Below are 25016 nucleotides of genomic sequence, written 5' to 3' on the forward strand. Positions count from 1 at the left end.
TTTTGACCAGGGAGGGAGGATTCATGCTACAGACTGTACTCAAAGAACAGCTTCCATGATGCAAGATTTTAAGTAACAGACTGCTGCATCAGTAACATTAATATATGACTTTTAAAACTACATAGCTGTTGAGTTCTTAAAAGCAGATTGAACTGGTAAAGAGGAATTCCGGGGTTCTAATCCTAGTTCTGACATTAGCTGTGGGGGGGCTTCAGAAAGTACTTGTGTTATTTCCTTTCTATAAAACAGGGGTAATCGCTAGCAGGATTTTTTAGGAAGAGTACTTAAGAGTTTTAGAGCACTTAATCATTATGTATTAAGGTATAAAATAGTTTCATTCTGCAGGTTACACCACATGATCAGAGGTTCCTTCGTGCTTGCTAATAAATCTAGCATGCACACTGCCAAAACAAAATAGATCCAAAGACTGTCTGGCATGTAGTTTCAAAATTTATTTTTAGTAACTACAACAGGGTGTCTGCTGTCAGATGCCAAGTGTTGAGTAGACAGTGGAATATGGCAACTGTTTCCAACAATTGTATCAACCAGACTGACAAAGTAAAGGGGGACGGGGTCGCAGGAGGCACAGCATCATTCTGAGGCTTTGTACTGCTCAAAGGACCTACCCCTTATGTCAAAAGTATTCCATAGTGGCCAGTTCTTCCAGCTCTGGGGCCCCATGGACTGGTGCAAAGAGGCCAAAACAGAAGAGAGAATCTGGCTCACCAACTCATCACCACCACAAACTCCTCTGCCCTTCCTACATACTATCAACCACAAAATGTAATCATCCATATATTAAACAGCACTGGTCTGAACACAGACCCCTCTTCCCCACAAAGCACCCCACAATTAATCTGTCCCCACTTTCCACTATCACTTTTGCTTGTTCATGAATATTTCATAAAGTTCCTCATATGTGTCTACTTACAATTTTAGTAAGTTTTTCAAAGAAAAAAATCAAACAGGTGACCTAGTAAAGTCCTCCCTTCCCCACAAAAGCTGCATTGGTCTGACCGTATCAAGTTATACTCCTCTTTCTAAGATGCTTACATTTACCTATGACTTAAATAATGCTTACCCATCTAATTCTAGGATCTCCCTTGGCACTTTAAGACAATATAATAGAACCTCAATTTTACGAACCACCAGTTATATGAAGTATTTTTCCTCCATTGGCGGGGGGATGGGGGTGAGTGATATCAATTAAGAACATTTTTAAGGTCTTCAGTGCACTGGAAATCACTTTGCAGTAGTTTTAAAGACAACAAAACGATGTGGTGCATCATAATGCAACTTATGCACTGCATCTACTGTCATTTTGAGATGTTAGATTTTATGAATTGTGATTTTATGAACTCCTCAGTTCCCAATTAGTTTGTAAAGCAGGTGCCCTATTGTGCATCAGCAACCTCATTAATAGCTTTCCAAGCTTCAGGAGATATAGCTGCTATTTACGAATATACAAAATTTGCTGATCTCCACTATTTCACACTTTATATCTTTCAGAAAACACCAGATAAATACCATCCTGCCACCACTTTACCGCACTTGAGTTTCTGTTTCTTTGTAACTTCCTCACAAAGTTCAGTTTCTGCCAAGGCCATACTCTGATCTAACATAAGAAGTGCCTCTGAAACAGGAAATTCCCCATAATCCTCTAATCTAATGGACAATTCAGATAATTCTCTACTAGTTCACCACCCTTTAGTTTCCCCCTTGCATTGCTAGCTTATTTCAAGCATATTATTTTGTGTACTCTGATGTTTCTGCCTCTATTCTTTGCATATACTTTTTTCTATTTCCAATTTTCCCCCGAAACTGACACTGCCTGTGTTGTCTTGGTATGTTTGAGGTTTTCCAGTTTAAGGAGGATTTTAACCTTAAATCCATGCATTTCTTTACTTAACCATGCACATTTTATTGGTTTTCCCAACAGCCTCCAAACTATATGTACTTCTAGTGTAGTGTTCTTAAATAGCCTGTAAGAAGCCGATTCTACAGTTCATATGTATTTTTAAACTTTGCCCTTGAGTATGCGATGAGACTTTTAGAGTTTTAAGGATGTGCCTTTTTAAAAATTTGTCAGAGGGACTTCCTCACCATGTCATGTTCAGTTATTGCATCAAGTCCATCTGTACTGCTATCACTGTACCCCCTGGAGCTCCTACATCCATGCTCTACATTAACCCCTTCTTGCTACTTAATGGGACACTCAACTAAGGAAAAAAGTCAACCGTGTCTGAAAATTTCGTTAACTATTATAGTTACAACTGACAAGATTATCATCACTGAAGAGTGGAAGAATAAAGTTTTGCTGTTCATTTACTTTGTGCATTTGATACTCTACAGTCATTTTCACGGTGTTCCCTTATACAGTTTTTTTTCTGGCTGAAGAGACCCTTAAACGCCAACAGGGAGTATTGAAGCACTTATTTTTAAATTAATTTTTGCACACATTATTTAAAAAGGTGCTTTATGAAAAAAAGTTTTATTTTTAATATCAAATTGACCATGCCCCTTTTAATACATCCCTTCTAAGTACTAAGACAAGCAGCTATAAAAACAAATCTTATATGGTATCAATAAAATGCTCCTCCAAGCCCTGCCAAGTGATGAAATTCAGCCAAGCTCATACTGCAGTAGTTAAAACCCCTCATTATCCTATCATCAGATTTAACAGCTTCCCATACTCAGATTGTTGTCTGAGAGATTCGCAGTATGCACCTACAATTAGTATTTATTACTGGAGGTTTGTGACTAGATACACTTCATCCTTCTTTTGATGGGCAGATCTTTTCATGCTGTTTCTATTTATCAACACAACCCCTTTCTTCATTGACATTTTAACCTTTCTTATAGTTTATAGCCAGCTAAAGTCATTTTATAATGTACTCAACACTGTAGCATTTGAAGGCTAAAAAAAAGTTACCACCACCATGATGTTGTCACAATATGGGTTTATTTTAACTCAAGTTTAGCCCAGTTGGACTCTCAACAGGTCAAACACTACAGCTCTGCCATTTTGGGGGAGAAAAATTATACTTTAGTGCTAACAGAATAGCTAGTATTATTGGCCCCAGTTAAAACCCCAATAGCATGAATTAACTTCTACACTTCTATTATCCTTGCTATCAGATGCTAGGGCTATGTCTAGACTACAAGCGCTACAATGTCAAAGCTGCAGCCATGCCACTGTAGTACTAAAGTATAGACTCTTCCTACAACAATGAATGAATTTGTCTTTTGATGTAGGTAATCTTCATCCCTGAGTGGCGGTAGTTAGATTGAAAAGAATTCTTCCATTGACCTAGCCACATCTATGCCAGGGATTGGGTTGGCCTAACTAGGACACTCGGGGTGTAGCTGAATGGTGCAGCTACGTTAATCTAAAAATTTTAAAATGCTGACCACTCCAAATGTTTCCCAATTCTTTGCTCTTGGATCCTGACAGCACCGATACCTGCTTATCCTGACTGTGATATACCTTCTGGTTTTCATTAAGAATAGACTAGACTTGATATCAAAGTGGTCTTAAAATCATAGCAATTTGGTATCCTTCGGTTTTACCAGTTTTTTCCACAATCCATGCTCCTACCTCTCCATGAAAAGGCCAGAACCATGCCTTACTTTGCCCCCAAGGAGGCTAGTATAATTGCTTTTAAACAAGATGGTAAATAGGGAAAGAAAAGTTATATGAGTAGTCATTTAGAACAGTTTGTGATTAACAAACAGACTATATCTATGGGGAAATACCCCCCCCCCCCCAAAAGTGCCCAAAAGCTGAATGTACAGAACATGTGCAAGAGTATATTAAAGCTTGATTTGAGAGCATAATTCTGAATCTGGCAGAGGTTTTCCTGGGTGTATGTGACAGTATTCTATTTGTGGGGAGGGTGTGGAAACACAGTGGAAGGGTCACTTATTCATTTAACTGCAGAACCGGAAAACCCAACTGTAACTCAAACCATAACTTCATGGGTGGATTAAATTTCTGAAGTGATCAGCACTTTCGGACTGTGGCAGCAGTTCTGGAAGCATCCAATTTATTAAGTCATAACTGCTTGACACTTTCAGAAAGTTTAGTAATTACTATGTTATCTGAAGCTATGAAATAGTCCTTGTTCATTAAAAGGAAAACCTTTCTTCCTTTTGCATGACAGTTTGATACTTTTGCTTTTATAGTGAGACTCTTCTTTTGGTTGCAAGAAAAATATTAAAATTTAGTCTCTCATCTAAGCGTTTCATTTTTATAACAAGTAACACTTGTTTAATATCTGGCAGGAAAACTATGAATCAAGACAAGAAAAAGAAGAGAGGAGAGAAGCGCCATGGGAAAAAAGGCAGAAACATCAGAGTACCCAAAATAATATGCTTAAAACAAAAAAAGCAGATAATGTTATGAAGTTCTGAAGTTTCCTAATTTAAAAATGCAGACTCATAGAAATGTAGGGCTGGAAGGGACCTTGAGAGGTCATGTACTCCAGACCCCTGCACTGAGGCAGGACCAAGTATATCTGTATCAGTGACACTCAGGCCTCAAGGCTTCAGGAGCCAAAATAGTGATGGAGAGCCACAGTAGTGTAAATTCAGCGTTTCATTTACTATTTTTATATATACATGCATACATACATACATACATACACACACAGTTATTCTGACCAAGTATTATTAATTTTACCTACAACTGGTTAACAGTTAAGCATCCTAATTAGTTAATAATTAAATAAGTGTTTTACTATCATGTGCTGCAAAAAACTGCAGGCAGGATTGCCACCCTTCTATCTAATTGCTGGTAACCAACCCCACAAGGCCTCCACCCCTCCTCTCCCCCCCACCCCAGACCCTGCCCCCGCCCCACCTCTTCCCCCGTCCCAGGCCCAGCCAAGGTCACGTGCTTCTCTCCCCTTCTCCCCCACATTGCTCACCCAATCATCTCAAGGAGCCTGCCTGCAGGTAGGAGGTGGCCCCCGCTGAACAGGGGCTGGCACAGGTTAAGGACCAGCACCTCTCTCTCCCCACAGTAACTGGACTTTTGGTTCGGATGCCATTTAGGGTTTCCAAGGACCTTGAAAACTGGACACCCAGCAACCCTAAATGGCACCCAGACACAGAAGCCAAAAACCAAACTGTCCAGGTAAAACCCAGACATTAAAAAGCCACTTGCAGCTCCCCAACCTCAATCCGAGTATCTCTGATCTAGACTATTCCTAACAGATGTTTGTCTAACCTGTTCCTCAAAACCTCCAAAAGATGGGGGATTCCACAACCTCCACTGGAAGCCTATTCCAGAGCTGAACTACCTCTATAGTCAGAAAGGGTTTTCCTAACATCTAACGTAAATCTCCCTTACTTCAGATGAATTCTTGTCCTACTTTCAGTGACATGGAGAACAACTGAACACTGTTCCCTTTATAATAGCCCTTAACATATTTGAGAAGTATTATCAGTCCCCCTACCCCGACACACATTTTTTTAAGCCTTTCCTCATACGTCAGGTTTTCTAAACCTTTATAATTGTTGTTGCTCTCCTCTGGACTCTCTCCAATTTGTCCATATTTTTCCTAAAGCGAGGGGCCTAGAACTTGACATTACTCCAGCTGAGGCCTCACCTGTGCCGAGCAGAGCAGGACAGTTACCTCCCGTATCTTACATATGACACTCTTGCTAATACACCCCAGAATATTAGCCTTTTTGGCAAATGCACCGTATTGTTGACTCATTCAATTTGTGATTCACTATAACTTCCAGTACTTTTCAGCAGCACTACTGCCTAGCCAGTTATTCCCCATTTTGTAATTGTGCATTTGATTTTTTCTTCTTAAGCGTAGTACTTTGCACTGGTCTTGACTGAATTTCATCTTGTTGATTTCAGACCATTTCTCTAATCTGTTACGGTCATTTTAGATTCTAATCGTGTCCCACAAAGTGCTTGCAACTCCTCCCTGTGTGGCATCATCTGCAAATTTTATAAACATACTTTTCACTCCATTATTCAGGTCAATAATGAAAATACTGAATACAACAGAGTCCACTTACTAGCAACCTCTGCATTGCCAGCAAAAAGTTTCCGTTACCTAGTAGTTGCCAATAAGCAAAAGGCCAGTGTGTGAGGCTTCAGCCAGGAAAGACATGTCCCAGTTCATTCCCTAGCTGCAGCCCCACAAACCTACTTGTGGCTGGGTAGGTTTACCACTTCTGAAATGCAAAAACCCTCGCAATCTCCTCTTCACAAGGCAAGCCCGTTGCAAACCCAACTCCCAAATCACAAGGCAACTTTGCAAACACCACCCCCGCCAACAGCCATTAATAGTATCTAGAGAGATAACATCACATGCCTCCTCACTCTTGCATGACTCAAATCCTCTCGTGCACACGCACACACACACACACACACACACACACACACACACACACACACACACACAGAGTGCTTGCGTGCTGGTGGGCAGACAGCTGCTGTATTTTCAACAGTTTTGATCTGTTATCGCTTAAACTGTGAAGTGGGAACACTGCAGCATCTTTGGCTGGACACAGAAACTTAACATTAGATATCCCAGTGTATTCTGATAATAATGCAAATCCTTAGACCCAGGTAGAAAAATCCAGCAGATTAAATTATTTTTCTGGCAACTCCATAAAAATACTGGCCAGGTGGTAACCCGATGGCCGGGGACTTTCTTAAATACAAGTTCCATAAGCAGCATGCCATTGCCAATATCTGAATCCCCTTAATAATAAAGTTCATGGGATTGGTTCCTGGCAAAATATTGCTCTGAATTAGAAGTTAATATCAGGGTTGTGCTATTAAGCAGCATTCACTGTAGTACCAGACCCAGGGCAGACCCTCACAGGACCCACTAAACATGTCCTCCCAGTTTGACAGCAACCTACTGATAACTACTCCGAGTATAGTCTTTCAACCAATTATGCATCCAATTTATAGTTATGTTCCATACAGACCACATTTCCCTAGTTTGCTTATGATTACTTTTCTACTTGTGCATCATTTTGTATTTCTCCAACATTAAGAACATTTATATATTAAAAAACTCCAGGACTTTAGTTGCTCAAGAATTTCTCTTCCTACACACACGCACACCCCCCCCCCAATTATAATCCATTTGCAATAAATTCACACAGCAACATATTGTGACATTCCACTCATAGAAGTAAAAAGTGCAGAACGAACACCAAAAGCACAAACTCTTTAAGAAGTTCTATTTTCACAGAAAGTGTCCTTAATAGAAGAAAAAGAAATTAGTAAATATGATGTGAAGCAGAATGCTTTCTGAATGCAGAAGAATTTTTTCAAACCTTTCAATTTTGCATGAGTACCTTTTTAAAGCTGTCTAATTCCTATAGTAAATTCTTATAATTAGTACCCTATCAAATTCACAGCCATTAAAACCCATCACGGACTGTGAAATCTAGTCTACCCTTGTGAAATATAGTCTTGTGTGCTTTTAACCTATACTATACAGATTTCACGGGGGAGACCAGCATTTCTCAAATTGGGGGTCCTGACCCAAAAGGGAGTTGCAGGGGGGTTGCAAGGCCACTTTAGGGTATTGCAGTATTGCCATCCTTACTTCTGCGCTGCATTCAGAGCTGCATGGCTAGAGAATGGTGGGTGTTGGCCAGGTGCCCAGCACCCCGCTACCAGCAGCAACACAGAAGTAAGGGTGGCAATACCATACCATGCCACCCTTACTTCTGAGCTACTGCTGGCGGCGGCTCTGCCTTCAGAGCTAGGCTCCTGGCCAGCAGCTGCCGCTCTCCAGCTGCCCAGCTCTGAAGACAGCACTGCCGACAGCAGCAGCGCAGAAGTAAGAATAGCAGTACAAAGAAAAGGAGTACTTGTGGCACCTTAGAGACGAACCAATTTATTAGAGCATAAGCTTTCGTGAGCTACAGCTCACTTCATCAGATGCATATCGTGGAAACTGCAGCAGACTTTATATATACACAGAGAATATGAACCAATACCTCCTCCCACCCCACTGTCCTGCTGGTAATAGCTTATCTAAAGTGATCATCAGGTGGGTCATTTCCAGCACAAATCCAGGTTTTCTCACCCTCCACCCCCGCACACAAATTCACTCTCCTGCTGGTGATAGCCCATCCAAAGTGACAACTCTTTACACAATGTGCATGACAATCAAGTTGGGCTATTTCCTGCACAAATCCAGGTTTTCTCACATCCCCCCCCACACCCCCATACACACACAAATTCACTCTCCTGCTGGTAATAGCTCATCCAAACTGACCACTCTTCAAGTTTAAATCCAAGTTAAACCAGAACATCTGGGGGGGGGGGAGGGTAGGAAAAAACAAGAGGAAACAGGCTACCTTGCATAATGACTTAGCCACTCCAAGTCTCTATTTAAGCCTAAATTAATAGTATCCAATTTGCAAATGAATTCCAATTCAGCAGTTTCTCGCTGGAGTCTGGATTTGAAGTGAATAATAAAAAATAAAAAACTTCAAATCCAGACTCCAGCGAGAAACTGCTGAATTGGAATTCATTTGCAAATTGGATACTATTAATTTAGGCTTAAATAGAGACTTGGAGTGGCTAAGTCATTATGCAAGGTAGCCTGTTTCCTCTTGTTTTTTCCTACCCCCCCCCCCCCAGATGTTCTGGTTTAACTTGGATTTAAACTTGAAGAGTGGTCAGTTTGGATGAGCTATTACCAGCAGGAGAGTGAGTGTGTGTGTGTATGGGGGTGGGGGGGGGGGGATGTGACAAAACCTGGATTTGTGCAGGAAATAGCCCAACTTGATTGTCATGCACATTGTGTAAAGAGTTGTCACTTTGGATGGGCTATCACCAGCAGGAGAGTGAATTTGTGTGGGGGGGTGGAGGGTGAGAAAACCTGGATTTGTGCTGGAAATGACCCACCTGATGATCACTTTAGATAAGCTATTACCAGCAGGACAGTGGGGTGGGAGGAGGTATTGGTTCATATTCTCTGTGTATATATAAAGTCTGCTGCAGTTTCCACGATATGCATCTGATGAAGTGAGCTGTAGCTCACGAAAGCTTATGCTCTAATAAATTGGTTCGTCTCTAAGGTGCCACAAGTACTCCTTTTCTTTTTGCGAATACAGACTAACACGGCTGTTACTCTAATAGCAGTACAACAACCCTCTCTACAACAACCTTGTAACCCCTGCCCCCCAGCTCCTTTATGGGTCAGGACCCCTACAATTACAACACCATGGAATTTCAGATTTAAATAACTAAAATCATGAAATGTACAATTTTTAAAATCCTAGGACCGTGAAATTGACCAAAATGGACCCTGAATTTGGTAGGGCCCTACATATAGTTATTAGATTTTAGCAACAGAAGCAACAAAGTCAGCAAGTATGAGTGTTCAGAGCAGACTACTAAAGCAAATGATGTCCAGATTCTTTAGTTTATATATTGTAACCCTGAAGATTTTATCATTTACCGATGGAACTTTAGGCACTTTGGCAATGAAATTTGTTGGCCCTTTCACCCTTTTAGTCTTCCTCTGCAGCATGGGGCACTGCTCACTTGCAGGTTTCAACTAGTGTAAATGGTGAATTCTATGTAACTTGAAGTCTTTACCCATGATTTGAGGACTTCAGTAACTCAGCCAGAGGTAAGGGGTTTATTACAGGAGTGGGCGAGTGTGGCCTTCAATATGCATGAGGTCAGACTTGATGATCATGATGGTCCTTTCCGACCTTAAAAATCTATGTCCCATATTCTCCTCAATAATCCTCCTTCAGTCCATGCTACACCGAGTACTCCATGGGAGACAACCATGCCAAAATGCATACCACAGAAGCATCATCTAGGTCTCAGTGATAAAGAAAGAGGCACCTGCATGTGTGCATTCATGAATGACTGATGTTTTATTATTCACCAACCTTGGATTCGATATGTATCGGAGACCATGACCCTTGTTTGATACTCTGACTCCCCAAGAAAAATAGACAAAAATCAATGGAATAATGACTAAATGTCTTGGTTTGGGTCTCCATCTTACACAAGCTCTTTGCCTATATGTGTGGTTTTTGGGGGAGAGAAATTAATGGTGTAATTATGCTAAATATAGGTTCATGAAAGCAATTATCTGTGGAAATTGCAAAGAATTTTCAATTGACTCCCCTTTCTATTTTATTCTTGGTTCTCTTATGTGTAGCTTCCATCAAAATACACTCCTTTCAGCTACAATGGAATAAGGAATAAGTTATCATCTTAACGTGATGCTGTTGCTCTTGGTCAGAGTTGTCCAGAGTCTACATTTGCAGGGCCTTGAAACAGATACTTTCTTGACAGTATTTCCGTATGACTTCCTGAGCCACCATAGCAAAACTGTTAAAAAAAAAATAAGTGTGTATCAAAAAAAAAAAAAAAAAAGCACTTTACATTAAAAAGCCTCAAGTAGTAACGTACTTATCTCTCCTTGCCCCTGCAAATCCCTTTTATCCATCACTATTTCAACATGGAATATTCGATTTCACAAATTGAGGCCATTGTGACACACTGTACCTCAAAATTGCACCCTGGAATGCCCATATTCACCACTGTGATACGATTAGAATGTTTTGTACAGAGCATGTCTTGTGAGGTATCATTTGGGAAGTCACGATCTGTTGGACATTACTATCCTGTTTAATCATGTGTGTTACCACTGTATGTGAAGTTATGCTACGTGTGCATATGTGTTACCAAAATCTGTTGTGTGTCTGGGAGACATCCACAGCTGGCTTTTTCGGAGCAACAATGGAGCAACTAACACCCCAAAGACAGATTTACATTAGGACTAACTGGCCACGTGCTGATGGTCCATTAAGGAGAATCTACTCTCTCAGTGCGCCCCTCCCGAAGTACATAGACAATGGAGACTGCTTAACTCACTGACTCAGCTGGGGATATAGAATATGTTTGTGACTGTATCTTTCCATGCCCATGGATTGGGGGATACAAACTGGAGTGTTTGACATCAGCCCAGAGCCTCCCTCCCTCCCCCACACCCCCAACCTACTCTAATGGCAACAAAAACGTTTGGAAGAAAATATTTTGAACTGGGGAGACTGGTCCCAGGCTGAGCAAAAAATTCAGCCTGGGTATTAAGAACTGTGAACTGCTTACAATGCTAGTAGGGTGAGCAAAACTGCTTGATTCAAATCTTGCTTAGTCTGAAAGTTCAGAATTTAGAGTGCAATTTTATTTCTTAAGTAACCAACTTTGACCTCTCTGTCTAACACTTATAATCGCTTAATTTTTCTGTAGTTAATAAACTTATTTTAATGTTTTATCCTTACTAGTGAGTTTGTCTAAAGTGCTTGAAGAATCTGCTCAGATTACAAAGGCTGGTGCATGTCCACTATCCTTTGACCAAGGGGTGAACTAATTCATGCACTTGCTTTGTTCAATAGAAGGTTTTGAGCAGTGTAAGATGGTATATTTCTTGGGTGCAGGGCATGAGGGTTCAGGGGGCTTGCCAGTGTCTATGTACAGTTCATAAGTGTCTTAGAGCAGTGGTTCACAACCAGCGGTATGCACACCCCTGGGTGTATGCAGAGGTCTTCCAGGAAGTACATCAACCCATCTAGCTATTTGCCTAGTTTTACAACAGGCTACATAAAAAGTACTAGCGAAGTCAGTACAAACTAAAATTTCACATAGACAATGACTTGTTTATACTGCTCTATATACTATACACTGAAATGTAAGTACAATATTCATATTCCGGTTGATTGATTTTATAATTATATGGTAAAAATGAGAAAAGCAGCAATTTTTCAGTAATACAGTGCTGTGACACTTCTGTACTTTTAAGTCTGATTTTGTAAGCAAGTAGTTTAAGTGAGGTGAAACTTGAGGGTACGCAAGACAAATCAGACTCCTGAAAGGGGTACAGTAGTCTGGAAAGGTTGAGAACCACTGTCTTATAGAGCATTCATGCAGCTTAGCTGGGTGTGTCCCTGCATATTGTTGGCCGAGAGTGCACAGCACCCAGAGGAGTTTGCTGCTTGCCACCAACACAGCACTGTGACAGACAGGCCAGGCTTGAGAGTTCAGGGGGTACAACAGTCCCACAGTTCCAGGTTGTATCCTGGGGGTCCATCACTGCCATCGCCTGTTCTGCCTACAAATTCTACTTCAACTTTAAGTGTAGTCAACTAAATTCATCTTATGATTTTCTACAGTTCCCAGAACCACAGTATCTAAGCACGGAACTTAATGAGCTGGATTCATCTGACATAACTTCATCAAATCCATGTTGCAAATTGTTGGAAACAGGGAGAACAAACATTTGATATAATCTAGGTTCCACTTTATTTGCGCTTTAACAAGCCTGAATTAACATCTGAACAAAAGTCTGACAGCAGTCCCAGTACAATAAAGTGAGTCCATTTTTAAATATGGATATAAATTAAAAAAGCTAAAGAACTATCAGGCAAACTGCTAGCCTCAGATGTATAGCTGTTAGATACAAAAACTTGGGGGGGGGGGGAAATCATCTAATCCATCTCTCAATTTAGCAAGATTGCTCACAATAATACAAGCAATGTTATGAGTACCCTATGAGCGCTGGAAAGCGAAGTGGCATTCACCCATCCTGCAAACAAAATGGCATCTTCCTACAATAAGACGACTTCCTAATGACAAGCTTTTTAAAATATTTCAAATATTCTAATCAAAATTTCAAATATCTAACAATAATCATTAAAAAGCATTGAATGGCAAGACATCATAAACCTCACAGATTTTAAGAAAGCACTTGACAGCCTTCACCGGAATTCACTCTGGATCATCTTTAGGTGTTACGGTATGCCAACAAAAAAGTAACATCAGGGCTTTACTTCAAGGTGTAATTTGCAGTAAAAGTAAATGCAGAATTGAGTGAATGGTTAAACAGACAATGGTATCAAATAAGGGTTTATCTTTGCACCTCTCCTGTCTGGCATCACCATTGACTTCCTTATGGGGAAAAAAAAGTGTACATGGATACAACAGACAGTACATGGCTTAACAATACATTTGAAGCTGAACTAACATGCAAGTGGAGAACAAAAGACTGTCCAGAATTGCAAAACAGATGGGGTTAATTAGTTATGAAAAAACAAATCTATTGAGAACACCGCCATCTCCCCACCCAAATAATTTGCAAACACCTAGATAATAAGACTATAGGGAATAGCCAGCATGGATTTGTCAAGAACATATGTCAAACCAACCCTATTTCCTTCTTTGATAAGGCCTAGCAGGTGGGAGGAAGCAGTAGACGTGATATATCTTGAATACAGTAAGGCTTTTGACATAGTCCCACATGACCGTTTCAAAAGCAAACTAGGGTCTGGATGAAATTACTATAAGGTGGGTGCACAACCGGTTGAAAGACCATACTCAAAGAGCAGTTATCAATGGTTTGCTGTCATACTGGGAGGGAGTATTTAGTGAGTCCTGGTTGGGGGGGGGCAGTCCTGGGTCTGGTACTATTCAATATTTTCATTAACGACTTGGATAATGGAGTGAAGAGTATGCTTATAAAATGTGTAGATGACACTAAGATGGGAAGGGTTACAAGTACTTTGGAGGACAGGATTAGAATTCAAAACTATTTAAAAAAATTGGAGAATTGGTCTGAAAATCAACAAGATGAAATTCAATAAAGAGAAGAGCAAAATATTTCACTTAGGAAGGAAAAAAAATCAAATCAAATGCCCAACTGCAAAATGGGGAATAACTGGCTAAGTGGTACTACTGCAGAAAAGGATCTGGGGGTTATAGTAATCACAAATTGCATACAAGTTAACATGATATAGCTGTGAAAAATACCAATATCATTCTGGGGTATATTAATACGAGTGTTGTACATAAGACACAGAATGTAACTGCCCCACTCTACTCTGTACTGGCGAGACCTCAGCTGGAGTACTGTGTCCAATTCTGGATGTCACATTTTAGGAAAGATGTGGAGAAAGTTCAAGAAAGCAACAAAAGTGATAAAAAGTTTAGAAAACCTGATCTATGAGCAAAGGTTAAAAAAGCTGGGCATGTTTAGTCTTGAGAAAAGACTACTGAGGGGGGAACCTGATAGTCTTCAAATATGTTAAGGGCTGTTATAAAGAGGATGGTGATCAATTGTTCTCCATGTCTTCTGAAGGGAGGACAAGTAGTAATGTCCTTAATCTGCAGCAAGGGAGATTTAGGTTAGATATTAGGAAAAACTTTTTAACTATAAAGGTAATTCAGCTCTGGAATAGGCTTCCAAGGGAGGTGTGGAAAACCCATCATTGGAGATTTTTAAGAACACGTTGAATTAATACCTGTCAGGAATGGTCTAGGTTTACTTGGTCCTGCCACAGCAGAGGGATGGACTTGAGGACTTCAAGGTCCCTTCCAACCCTACATTTCTATGATTTTATGACTGCTCAGTGACTTTCCCTAGTTCTGAGCCAAGAGATCCACAACCAGAGGTAGAGAGATGGGCAGCCAAATTGAGCGTTGATGTAGATCTGGGTACCTGTATTGCCTTGTCTCTTTTTAGTTTCCTGATTACACTTGGAATTCAAGGAATTGAAAGGAACACATACAGCGAATGACAACCAGGGAAAAAACAGACAGACATCTATCATAGAACCCGGGCTGTAACCTGCCCTAGAGAAGAATTTCCTGAATTTGTTGTTCAGGTTCATTGCCAAGAGGTCTATAATCGGGTATCCCCAATAACAGAAAAACCCTTGCAGGATTGGCTCCTTTACAGACCACTCCTGATGGCCTGCTGAGGGAGCTCACAACAGCGTTTCTCACACCCAGGAAGTGAAATCTCTCTTTAGGCAGAAGCCCCACAATTGGATCACCTCTTGGTACAGCTGAGTCAACCTTGTACCAGCCTTCTTGTTTAGATGATACACAGCAGTGGTGCTGTCAATCAGAACCTGAATCACCCCATTTCTGATCATGGTAATCAAAGTCTTGCTGACCCAACAAATGGATTGTTGCTCTAATCATTTATATGGAGGAAAGCCTTCTGTGGTGTCCAAAGTGCCTAAGTATTAAGTGGCCCCAGGTGGGCACCCCAACCCATGGAGAAAATACCTGTTATAATAATTACTGTTGGCTCTGGTGGAAAGAAAGTAACCATTCTGCAGATATTCTAGGAATCTATCCACTAATTCAGGGACTGAAGAGCTCGTACAGACAGATATTATCTGGACTTGCTGATTTGTGTGTTTGGACAACATACTGAGTAAAGCCAGGCTTACAGACATCGGATGTGAACTCTGGCATGCCGAGTCACATACATTTACAAGGCCATATATCCCAAAAGCTGGATGCAAGAATGCACTGTTGTCCTTGGGTCAGATATGAGGCTTTTCTACAGGTGGCTATGAACTGAATGTGTCCATAGGGAGGTAAGCCATTGTGAACCACTGAGATCCACTCTTATAAAATGTATCCATTGTTATTAGCCCCAGTGGAGAGAACAGATCTCTGATGACAATGTTGTTGTTCTGGATGTGAAGCTTCAATGTTCCTCAAACTAACCAACCATCTAGATATTTCCCTATCTGAACTCTGGAACGAAGCAGATGTATCACTATTACTGTCATACACTTGAATGCCTTTGGGGCTGAGGACAAGCTGGAGGATAGTACAGTGTACTGGCAGTGCACATTGCCAACCACACATTCAAGATACTACAGCCGGGACATATTGCCATATGTAAATAAGCATCCTGCAACTCAAGGGCAGCATGTCTATCTCCCAAAAGAGATAAACAGATGCAAGGGCGATGATTCTGAACTTGATTTTCTTGATTAATCTGTTCAGTTTTCTTAAATCCAGAACGGGTCACAGACCATCTCTTTTGAGAAATCAGGAAGAAGTGAGAATAGAAGCTTTTCCCTTTGTGTTGAGAAGGCATTTCTTCTATTGCTCCCAATTCCAAAAGAGCACTTCCTGAAGACGGACAGCTGTGTGAGACAGATCCCTGAAAAGGGACAGGAAATGTGGGTTGGGAAAGGAATGGGATGACACATCCCTCCTTTACTGTGCTGCACACCCATTTGTCTGATGCAGTCTGTCTATGCCCTGAAAAATTGCTTCTTTCACAAAGGGAGGTTCTAAATCCAGAAAAAGAGAGACATGGTCGGTGTGCTGTGCTCAATCACAATGTCAAAATGACTGCTTCTAAGTTGCCAAAGTCTGGTGAGAAGGACATGCTATAGAGAAGATGCTGCTGGGCAATGTCTCCTTCTACAGGCATCCTGAGGTCTCAGCTAGTAATATAATTGCCTATACTGCAATTGAGGCTCAAACTGTTTTCTCTATTACTGGAGAGTAAGATACCCAACGAAAGCAGAGGCACACAGGAATCCTAATATGCTCATGGCATCTTCAGTCTTTTAATAAAAAGCTTGGAGCCTTCAAAGAGAAGGTATTCTGTTGTGGTTTGTGACTCTTTAGGCATGCCTGAGGCCTGCAATCACAAAGAGTGTCTCACCAAGAAGGCTGTAGTCACAGAGCATAAAGTAGTGTCTAAGACACACATCTGGGCAGCGGTGTCCTTCAGAGACCGAAGCCAAGAACTTCCTCAGGAAGGCTGTCTACAAACTTTGTAATCTCTGTCCAATGACACCCTCATTTGCACGTGGGGGTAGTATAGGCCCTTTTACCATATAAAAGAAGTCTCATGTACTCCTGTCCTTCGAGGTAGTCTTACCCCAAGGCTAGCTTAAGAGCTTATTCACCACCAGAGTCTGGGACACCATGGGTGAAGAAAATCAAATTTCTGCAGGGTAACTTGATACTGTCTCTTCACATGTTTAGCATGTGGAATAGAGGCCAGGATTGGCTAAAAGGTCTCAGCAAGGTCTAACAGGGCCTTATTAATGGGAAGGGAAACCCGTCCTGCAGTTGGACTTTTCAGAATATCCACAAATGTGTGTGGATTGCCCTACATGCCTTCTGCTTTCATTCCTAGCAACGTGGTCACCCTCTTCACGAGATCTTGAAAGACTGTAAAGTCTTCAGAAGAACGTGACATATGACTCTAGAGTTATGGCCTCATTTGAGGAAAGATATTTGTAGATTCTTCCCAAGATGCCTCTTTCTCTGTGGGTTCCAAAACTGGAGGATGCTGTCAAACTGGAGGCAGATCTTCTCTAACAGACACAGGTGTTGGAAAAGGTGACTTTCTCCTGGATCGTGTGGCCAATGGAGATGTGGATGCTCTGGTAGCAGTCCAAGAGGCCCAATCTGGACAATGTGGGTAGTCCAGTCTTTGTACTGTCCATGATGATGCATAGCACACAAGCATCTTTCCAAATAATGTTCTTGCTCTGTAGAACAGGTGTGAGTGTCTCTAGAGTGTGACCTGTAAGGAGACCTGAAAGACCTTGAGGGAGAGAGGTCTATCATGCTCAGAGTCTGAAGAAAAAAATATAGCTTTCTTCAAAGAATGGAGGCACAGTTCCTATAGGTGTTGGTGGAAGTCTTGGGCACAGGTGGTACCAATGACAAAGATGTATCCATTGGACTCAGTGGAAGCAACTGAGGCAGATGGAAGGCAGACGGCTGAGTCAATGTCACCAATGCTGCTGGCAGCACCAACAATGCAGGCAGAACTGATGGTGTCATGGAAATAAGTAGTGTTGACATGGTTGAAGCTGCTGTAACTGGTAACTCCAGTAAATGAAGAAAGCGAGTCAAGGAGAGTGAGACAAAAGGTCTTTTGCCACAAAGAAAGTCCATTGTGTCAACAGTATAAATATCAGAGGCACGTGTTCTTCCGATAATGTCAGTGGTACCATACATAATGGCATCAGGGTTGAAGATCTCTGTGGTAGAGGAAGTAAAAGCACTAATTTTAACAGCCCTGCCAGAGAGTCAGTGCTGGCAAGCATCTGTGTTTGTGACTTTGGCCCTGGAGGACTTTTTAGAGGATCTGTCCTTCTCAGACAAAAAATGAGACTGATGTCTGAGATTCTCAGACAACGAAGGCAGCAGCAAAGGAAACTGTGGAGAGCAAGATGAACACTCTTCTCCCCCAGTTTCTGTTTTGGGGCTGGAGCAGCCAGAGAGGCACTCCTCATGGAAGAGGTCTCCATGCTTTCATGAACAAGGTCACTTTCTGAAGAGTTTTTAAATTAATGTACGTTAAGAATGAAAAAGCAAAGGGAATTGTCAGAAGAGAGGTACAAATGGGACACTTATTCTCCATATATCCCTTGCCCAAACAAATCAGTTACCTTTTGTTCCCATCACTCACAGGGATCAATAAGAAGGAACTGAGAGGGAGGCGGTGGACGTACTCGCATGCGCCACCTGCTGGTACAGCTGGCAAAAGTCTCCGACTCATATGCCTACATACACCTACAGTGAAATGTACATGTACACTTATCACTCAATAGGAGAACACAGTGATGTAAAAGATGAAAATCTAGAGAAAATTTAGACACATGTCTAAATGCCTTCAAAAGAAAATGCCTTGGGAAGATATTCTATTAAATATAGAACACATGCTTGGATTGGTCAGAGTTCATGTTTCTCTTATCTCTAAAATTATCCAGAAAAGAAGATGGAAATATCTGGGACATGTATTAAGAATGAAGCCAGAGCACCTGCCATTGGCAGCTAGAGGAACATGTAAAAGAGGACAACTGAAAGAATCCCTCTGAACAGTACCAGAGGATGAAAACTCACGGATTTAGCAGAGAGGACATCTAAAGCATGGTCCAAGATAGACTGGGATGACAGAGCCTTGGTCATGCCTTAAGTGACATTTGACAGAGCAGGAAGGATCAGAATCAAAAAGTTCAGGTTTTTTAATGTCTGTACTTGCATCTAATCATTTGTTTCAAGGTACTTTAACAAAGCAGAAATGAATTTCACACATCAAGTAGCAAACAGCACCAAAGGCACATACTAAACACCACTCTAAATTATGCCTCTGACTAAGTCTATGATATTGTGTTCAATGCACATCTACAAAGCTCAGTTAAAGTGTAGTTTGTTTGCTCAAGAAGCAAGCAAGCAAATATTTATGATTCTGTCCAGATTATTTTTCTGCTTTTATGTACATTCACATGTGTTCAACTTTTTTGGCAGTAACATTTCAATGACAAACTGCAGTTCTAATCTGAAAAATGATTAAAGTTAGAAAAGTGCCAATTTTCTGAAGAGATCTGTTCACAAGGATTCAAAAATCATATCCCTTTATTTACTGACAGTTTTACTATATTTTACTCTACTTAGCACCTCGAAGCCCAAAACAGCCAAGAGGAGGGATCTGAATTCTAGTCCCTTTTCCTGAATAGTCAGAATTGTTTACCAAGTTTCCGTGGCGTTGGAACAATTTTTATAGTGGGAATGCTAAAAGCCACTGAACAAAAATATAAACCCTATACATGATAGATACCACTTCAAGCCAGGGAACGCTACCACACCCCCAGCACCCACAGTTCCAGCACTCCTGCCAAGTTCCAATTATGACCATGCAACCCACTGAAGGTTGTACAGATGTCCTAGAGGGCCTCATCTGACCCACAAGGTGTTTTACTAATTAATGATCTGAAGGAAAGAACATAGCTTGACTGCCAAGGGCTTAAGTTTGAAGGGCTGGACGTTAGACCCCTTATTCGTAAAATGCGCATATTTTATTTGGAAGTCACAAGAGGACGTAAGTACACATCTTTCAGATACTGGGGAGGGGAGAGAGAGGGGATCCTGCTGATTGAAAGGCAGCTGTAAAAGAATGGAAGGTTAGACTGTATATTCCAAGACCACACAGTGAAGTAATTGGTTAATTGTACCTATGATATTTTCAGCTATGAAGTTAGATAGTGTAGACACAGCACTGTTATGGCTCTTGTTTCCTACCATAGTTCTCACAGCACCAAGCATCTCTTGGCATTTAAAACTAAATTGAAGAAATCTGTCTACTCTTGCTTTATTTTGCTTTTAAACCTGATCACTGTACTAGTGTTTTACTGTAAACCCCCAGCAGTTCTATGAAGACTGCTATATAACTGCAGTTTTTATTGATGCTTGCGTGGTCATCTAGCATTGCTTGCTTGTCTTTACCCAATGTTCAGCCAACTACTGTAAACCATTCAAACTGCTGTTTGAGTAGCATATTTGAGAGATGCTTTTTTGGCTACTTCTCCACAGATGTTCGGGTGGAAGACTGAGAAAGCATGGCACTATTTGAATAAATGAAACTGATAACGTGTGTCCTGGCCAACATAGTGTCTCAATAAGTCATAAGTCCATAGCTGTGCAAACACTATTGCTGAGTGAATACATACCGTCACATTATAAATCACAACCCCATCATCTAACTCAGAGGTGGGCAAACTACGGCCTGCGGGCCACATCTGGCCCGCAGGACCCTCCTGCCCGGCCTCTGAGCTCCTGCCCCAGGAGACTAGCCACCGGCCCCTCCCCTGCTGTCCCCCCTCCCCCGCAGCCTCACCTTGCCACCGGCACAATGCTCTGGGCAACGGGGCTGTGAGCTCCTGGGGCAGTGCAGCTGCAGAGCCCAGCCTGACCCGGTGCTGTGCTGTGTGGTGGCGGCGGCAGCAGCGTGGCCCAGCTCCAGCTGGGCAGCACAGCTATAGCGCCGCCAGCCACCGGTGCCTCAGGCAGTGCGATAAGAGGGCCCGGAGCAGGGGGTTGGATAGAGGGCAGGGGAGTTCGGGACGGTTGTCAGAGGGCGGGGGTGTGGACAGGGGTTGGGGCCGGAACAGGAGTTGAATGGGGGCAGTCAGGAAGGAGAGGGGGGTTGGATAGGGCAGCAGGAGGCAGTCAGGGGACAGGGAGAAGGGGCGGTTGGATGTGGTGGCGGGGGGGGGGGGCAGTTAGGGGCAGGGGTCCGGGCGCGGAAAGGAGGTGGGGGCCAGGCCACAACCCCCTCCCCTAACCGGCCCTCCATACAATTTCCAAAACCCGATGAAGTTTGCCAGTCCCTGATATAACTTGTTGCTGTCACTGGAAAATGCTTCAAAAGTACCTTTCATTTGCTGGGTGCTGTATAAAACCAAATTCTATTTGGAGACAGGAAAACATGACAAGAGCGGGTGGGTTTTCTAACAGTCTTTTAGAAAGCTTTTTATATGACAATTATGTCGATTTAAGACTGTGTGGGAATCCTCTTAAAAATAAATGAAGATGAACTCATCAAAATACGAGGGAAGACAGGAACCTCTAATCTCGGTCATTAAAAATGGGATGAGTGAGTTATATATGAGTTCAATTTTACAGTACCTCCCACAGCCAGCTTTCTGCTTATAAACACCCTTCACCTTTTGGAAAACATCTCTGAATTACCGAGCTTGGTGTTCCAAGCATGTCAGATATTTTATTAATTGCCAACTGACCGGATGTTACTCCATGTGCAGTGTACTTTTATCTTCTTTTGTACTAGCCACAGAAGTGATCATGATTTGGTTCAAAATTAATCTTGAACATTGGCAGATAATGGGTTAATTTGTATTAAGTGCCAACTATACAAGTATGTCAAATGCTTTCTTCCCTAGTCTTGCTGGATAACTCCTTGGAGGCCTCATATGTGGACTGGGGGGGGGGGGGGGGGGGTCCCTCGGCCTTTGACTGAAGAATTAAGGTGTTGAATTTTTAAGAAAGGCCTATTTTCTCCCAATTGCCTCTCAGGTATTAAAGTTAAATAGGTGTTAAAGATGGAAAACCAGTTTTAAACAGGTTTAATGCAAGTTATTCCTCATCTCTTCTATTTTTTCAGTCCTTCCCACCAATTAACTTTATTTTAAAGTTTATTTTATTAGCAAATGTTGATTACAAAGTGAGTAGTAGAATTACATAAGAATCCAAGAGGGCAGACAAAACAGCATGTTTAAAAAAGTTTTGAGGAAAAAATAAAGCTGGAGACAAAGCTATAACCTAGTTTAAGATATTTTGACAGATTCTGTCTTCACTATTATGGAGTGAGACTATTAATTTAAATCTAACTTATTTTAAAGGAGAAGTACACCCAACATGCTGTTTCAATGCATCTCTTTCCACAAAGACTTAAAATTTCCACTCAGGAGTCACATCACTTAAAAGACCCAATAAAAAAGGCATATGGTTGCAGATTCATCTACATTAAATTGACTTAAAACTAGTAGCTGGATATCTGTCCAGCCACCACAAGGTGTCTTATTTCTTGTACTACTACTAGAAAGTGAGTTAAGGAGGAAAAAAAATAGAATGGGAGAGTAAATTAAGTTCAATAACTTGGCTCCCCTCACCGATTAATGTAGTCAGTACTGCAGATAAATGTTACTAGTAGAAGTTAGAACCACAGCTAAGTCTGAAAAGCAAATCTGTTACCTTGTCTACAGCCAGAATTGGAAGTTGTGAGGATTTGGAGGTTCCCTGTGATAATTTATTGACAATATGTTGGCCTGATATATTGAGAGATTTTCTGGATGACTATATTGGTTTAACTCACTGGGAGGTTGCTCCGGAATACAGTCAGAAACAAAGAGTTGGCTCCAGATAGCCACCCATCAACAGAGAGACTTGAGAGTCTTTGAGAGACAACGCCAGAACTGTTAGCTTTGATAATTCTCACTCTGTCTCCACCCAACCTACAAAAATGGTTCTCACTAGGAATGACCAATGATCTTCCAAAAACAGGAGAACAAAAACACTCTGGCAGGATTTAAAGGACATCTGAGAGCCATCTGTTCTGGTGAATCAGACAGGGACCCATTGAGAGGGAGAGAGGGAAGGAAGGGGCATTCAAAGAAGTTAGTCTACATGCGCCATGAATCCTGTTTTAAAATTCCCCCCCCCCCCCCCCAAAAAAAAAAAAGCTTTGCTCCCACTGCTAAAACAAACAATACTTTGGTTTTCAGACCTTTTTGGTCACTATGCACCACTGGTCACAGATTCCTGACAAGACGACTCTTAGGTGCCCCAATGCAGGTCAGACCTGCAAGTTAAGAATGGTGGATACACAGATAGCCCAGGTCCCAGTCAAAGAGTTGGAAAACTGGTAAATTTCATCCCAGGATACGTAAAGGCACAAGGCCTAACACTGGAGGCGGTGCACTCAGAGATCAGAAAGGGGACAGAGGTGCAGTAGTCCTGTAACCATGACCAGAGTACTCTGTATTTAAAAATTAAAATTGTATCTAAGCAAAGAAAAGTGGCCTGTGAAAATCTTTCCAATCAGGTTTAATTTTACATATCTGTTGTGTATGTAACAATTTTAAAAAGTTAACTTGACTTAGAGTTAAACACTATTGGTTTATATTAAAAACAGGTTTGCCCCAGTTTTCAGCCTCTAAATTAGGTATCAGAATAGTCTAGCAAAAGTTCAGTAGAGTAAGAAAGCCCAGATGCAATCTTTCAGAGATCAGGATTTACTCTGGCCAGCTAGCAGGTATTTGCATGTTTGATGCACAGTTGGATTACAAGACATGAATGTATTGTAGTACAGCATCATGTCAAGCATTCTTTCAACCTGGATGAGAGCCAACTATTTTGACTGTGTAGGATCCTGGTTTCATTAGAGATCTACATAACATTTCTAAATTCAAGACCAAATTACTATTTCCACTATTTGATCAACAAAGGAGGGGATTTACAAACTGAAAAATATTTCAAACAAATCTGAGGGAATGATTTTATTAAAGGCTTTTTCATTTAAAAGCATAACTATATTAAAACAGATTTAGAACCATATGTTTAAGAAACTCTTCAAATATATTAATGAGTAGCAAAGGGAATATAGTTAAAGTATGAAACGTTAAACATATTTACAAGTATACACTGTTAAATTGGGTCTGGTTCAGTATTCTGTATGGGTGCTTTCATATTTAATCATTTCCAAATGCCAAATTGATACGAACAAGAAAGAATACATATGACTTTCAGTTCTATTTGTTGATATTCAGTTAAAGTGACTCCAATGTAGTCACAGCACAGACACTATACATAAATTGATTCTGAGTACAAAGTTGGCAGTCCTTTAAAAAAAAAGTTTTAGATCAAGACAACTCATATTTTCTTTCCCAATCACTAACGCTATTTTTTGGCTGGTGGGCAACTCTACAGATTAAATAATTTAGGAATTAAAAACCTATAACGTGACTAAGTATCTGTGTGTGAAAACATTAGATAGTTGAAACAACGAGTCCTTGTGACACCTTGGAGACTAAAATTTGTTTGGGCATAAGCTTTCGTGGGTTAGGACCCACTTCATCAGATGCTTGGAGTGAAAATACAGGAGCAGGTATAAATACAGGATGGGGGTTGCTTTACCAAGTGTGAGGTCAGTCTAAGGAGATAAATCAATTAACAGCAGGATACCAAGGGAGGAATAATAGCTTTTGAAGTGGTAAGAGAGTGTCCCATTACAGACAGTTGACAAGAAGGTGTGAGTAACAGGAGGGAGAAATTAGTATTGGGGAAATTAAGTTTAGTTGAGCAATCTTCATGTCCACTCCTCCCTGGTCAGTGTTAAACTTCAGAGTTTATACTAATTGGACTTCTATGGTGTGAAATATAAAGATGAACCAAGTTCTTTTTAAACATTCTAAGAAAGTCAGTTATATTTCATCATTTTGATTTGAAGTGCACTAATCAAAATATATATTGTGTTTATGAATATTTAACTCAATCAGTTATAGAATCATAGAATATCAGGGTTGGAAGGGACCTCAGGAGGTCATCTAGTCCAACCCCCTGCTCAAAGCAGGGCCAATCCCCAATTAAATCATCCCAGCCAGGGCTTTGTCAAGCCGGACCTTAAAAACTCCTAAGGAAGGAGATTCTACCACCTCCCTAGGTGCATTCCAGTGTTTCACCACCCTCCTAGTGAAGAAGTTTTTCCTAATATCCAACCTAAACCTTCCCTACTGCAACTTGAGACCATTACTCCTTGTCCTGTCCTCTTCTACCACTGAGAATAGTCTAGAACCATCCTCTCTGGAACCACCTCTCAGGCAGTTGAAAGCAGCTATCAAATCCCCTCTTATTCTTCTCTTCTGCA

General features: G+C 41.2%; 1 protein-coding gene across 4 annotated transcripts in view; it reads right to left on the minus strand.

Annotated features, from left to right (window-relative positions):
* Nucleotides 1–25016, minus strand: part of SESN3 (sestrin 3) — an 85023-nt gene that overhangs the window by 45090 nt on the left and 14917 nt on the right. The window contains exon 2 of one of the 4 annotated variants that reach the window (XM_073337658.1): nt 10243–10354. The exons of the other annotated variants lie outside the window; for them this stretch is intronic. The gene's annotated coding sequence lies outside the window, so the exon portion shown is untranslated. The remainder of the gene's footprint in view (nt 1–10242; nt 10355–25016) is intronic. 4 annotated transcript variants of the gene reach the window in all.

Source organism: Lepidochelys kempii, chromosome 1 (genome assembly GCF_965140265.1).
Source record: "Lepidochelys kempii isolate rLepKem1 chromosome 1, rLepKem1.hap2, whole genome shotgun sequence".
Classification (NCBI taxonomy): domain Eukaryota; kingdom Metazoa; phylum Chordata; order Testudines; family Cheloniidae; genus Lepidochelys; species Lepidochelys kempii.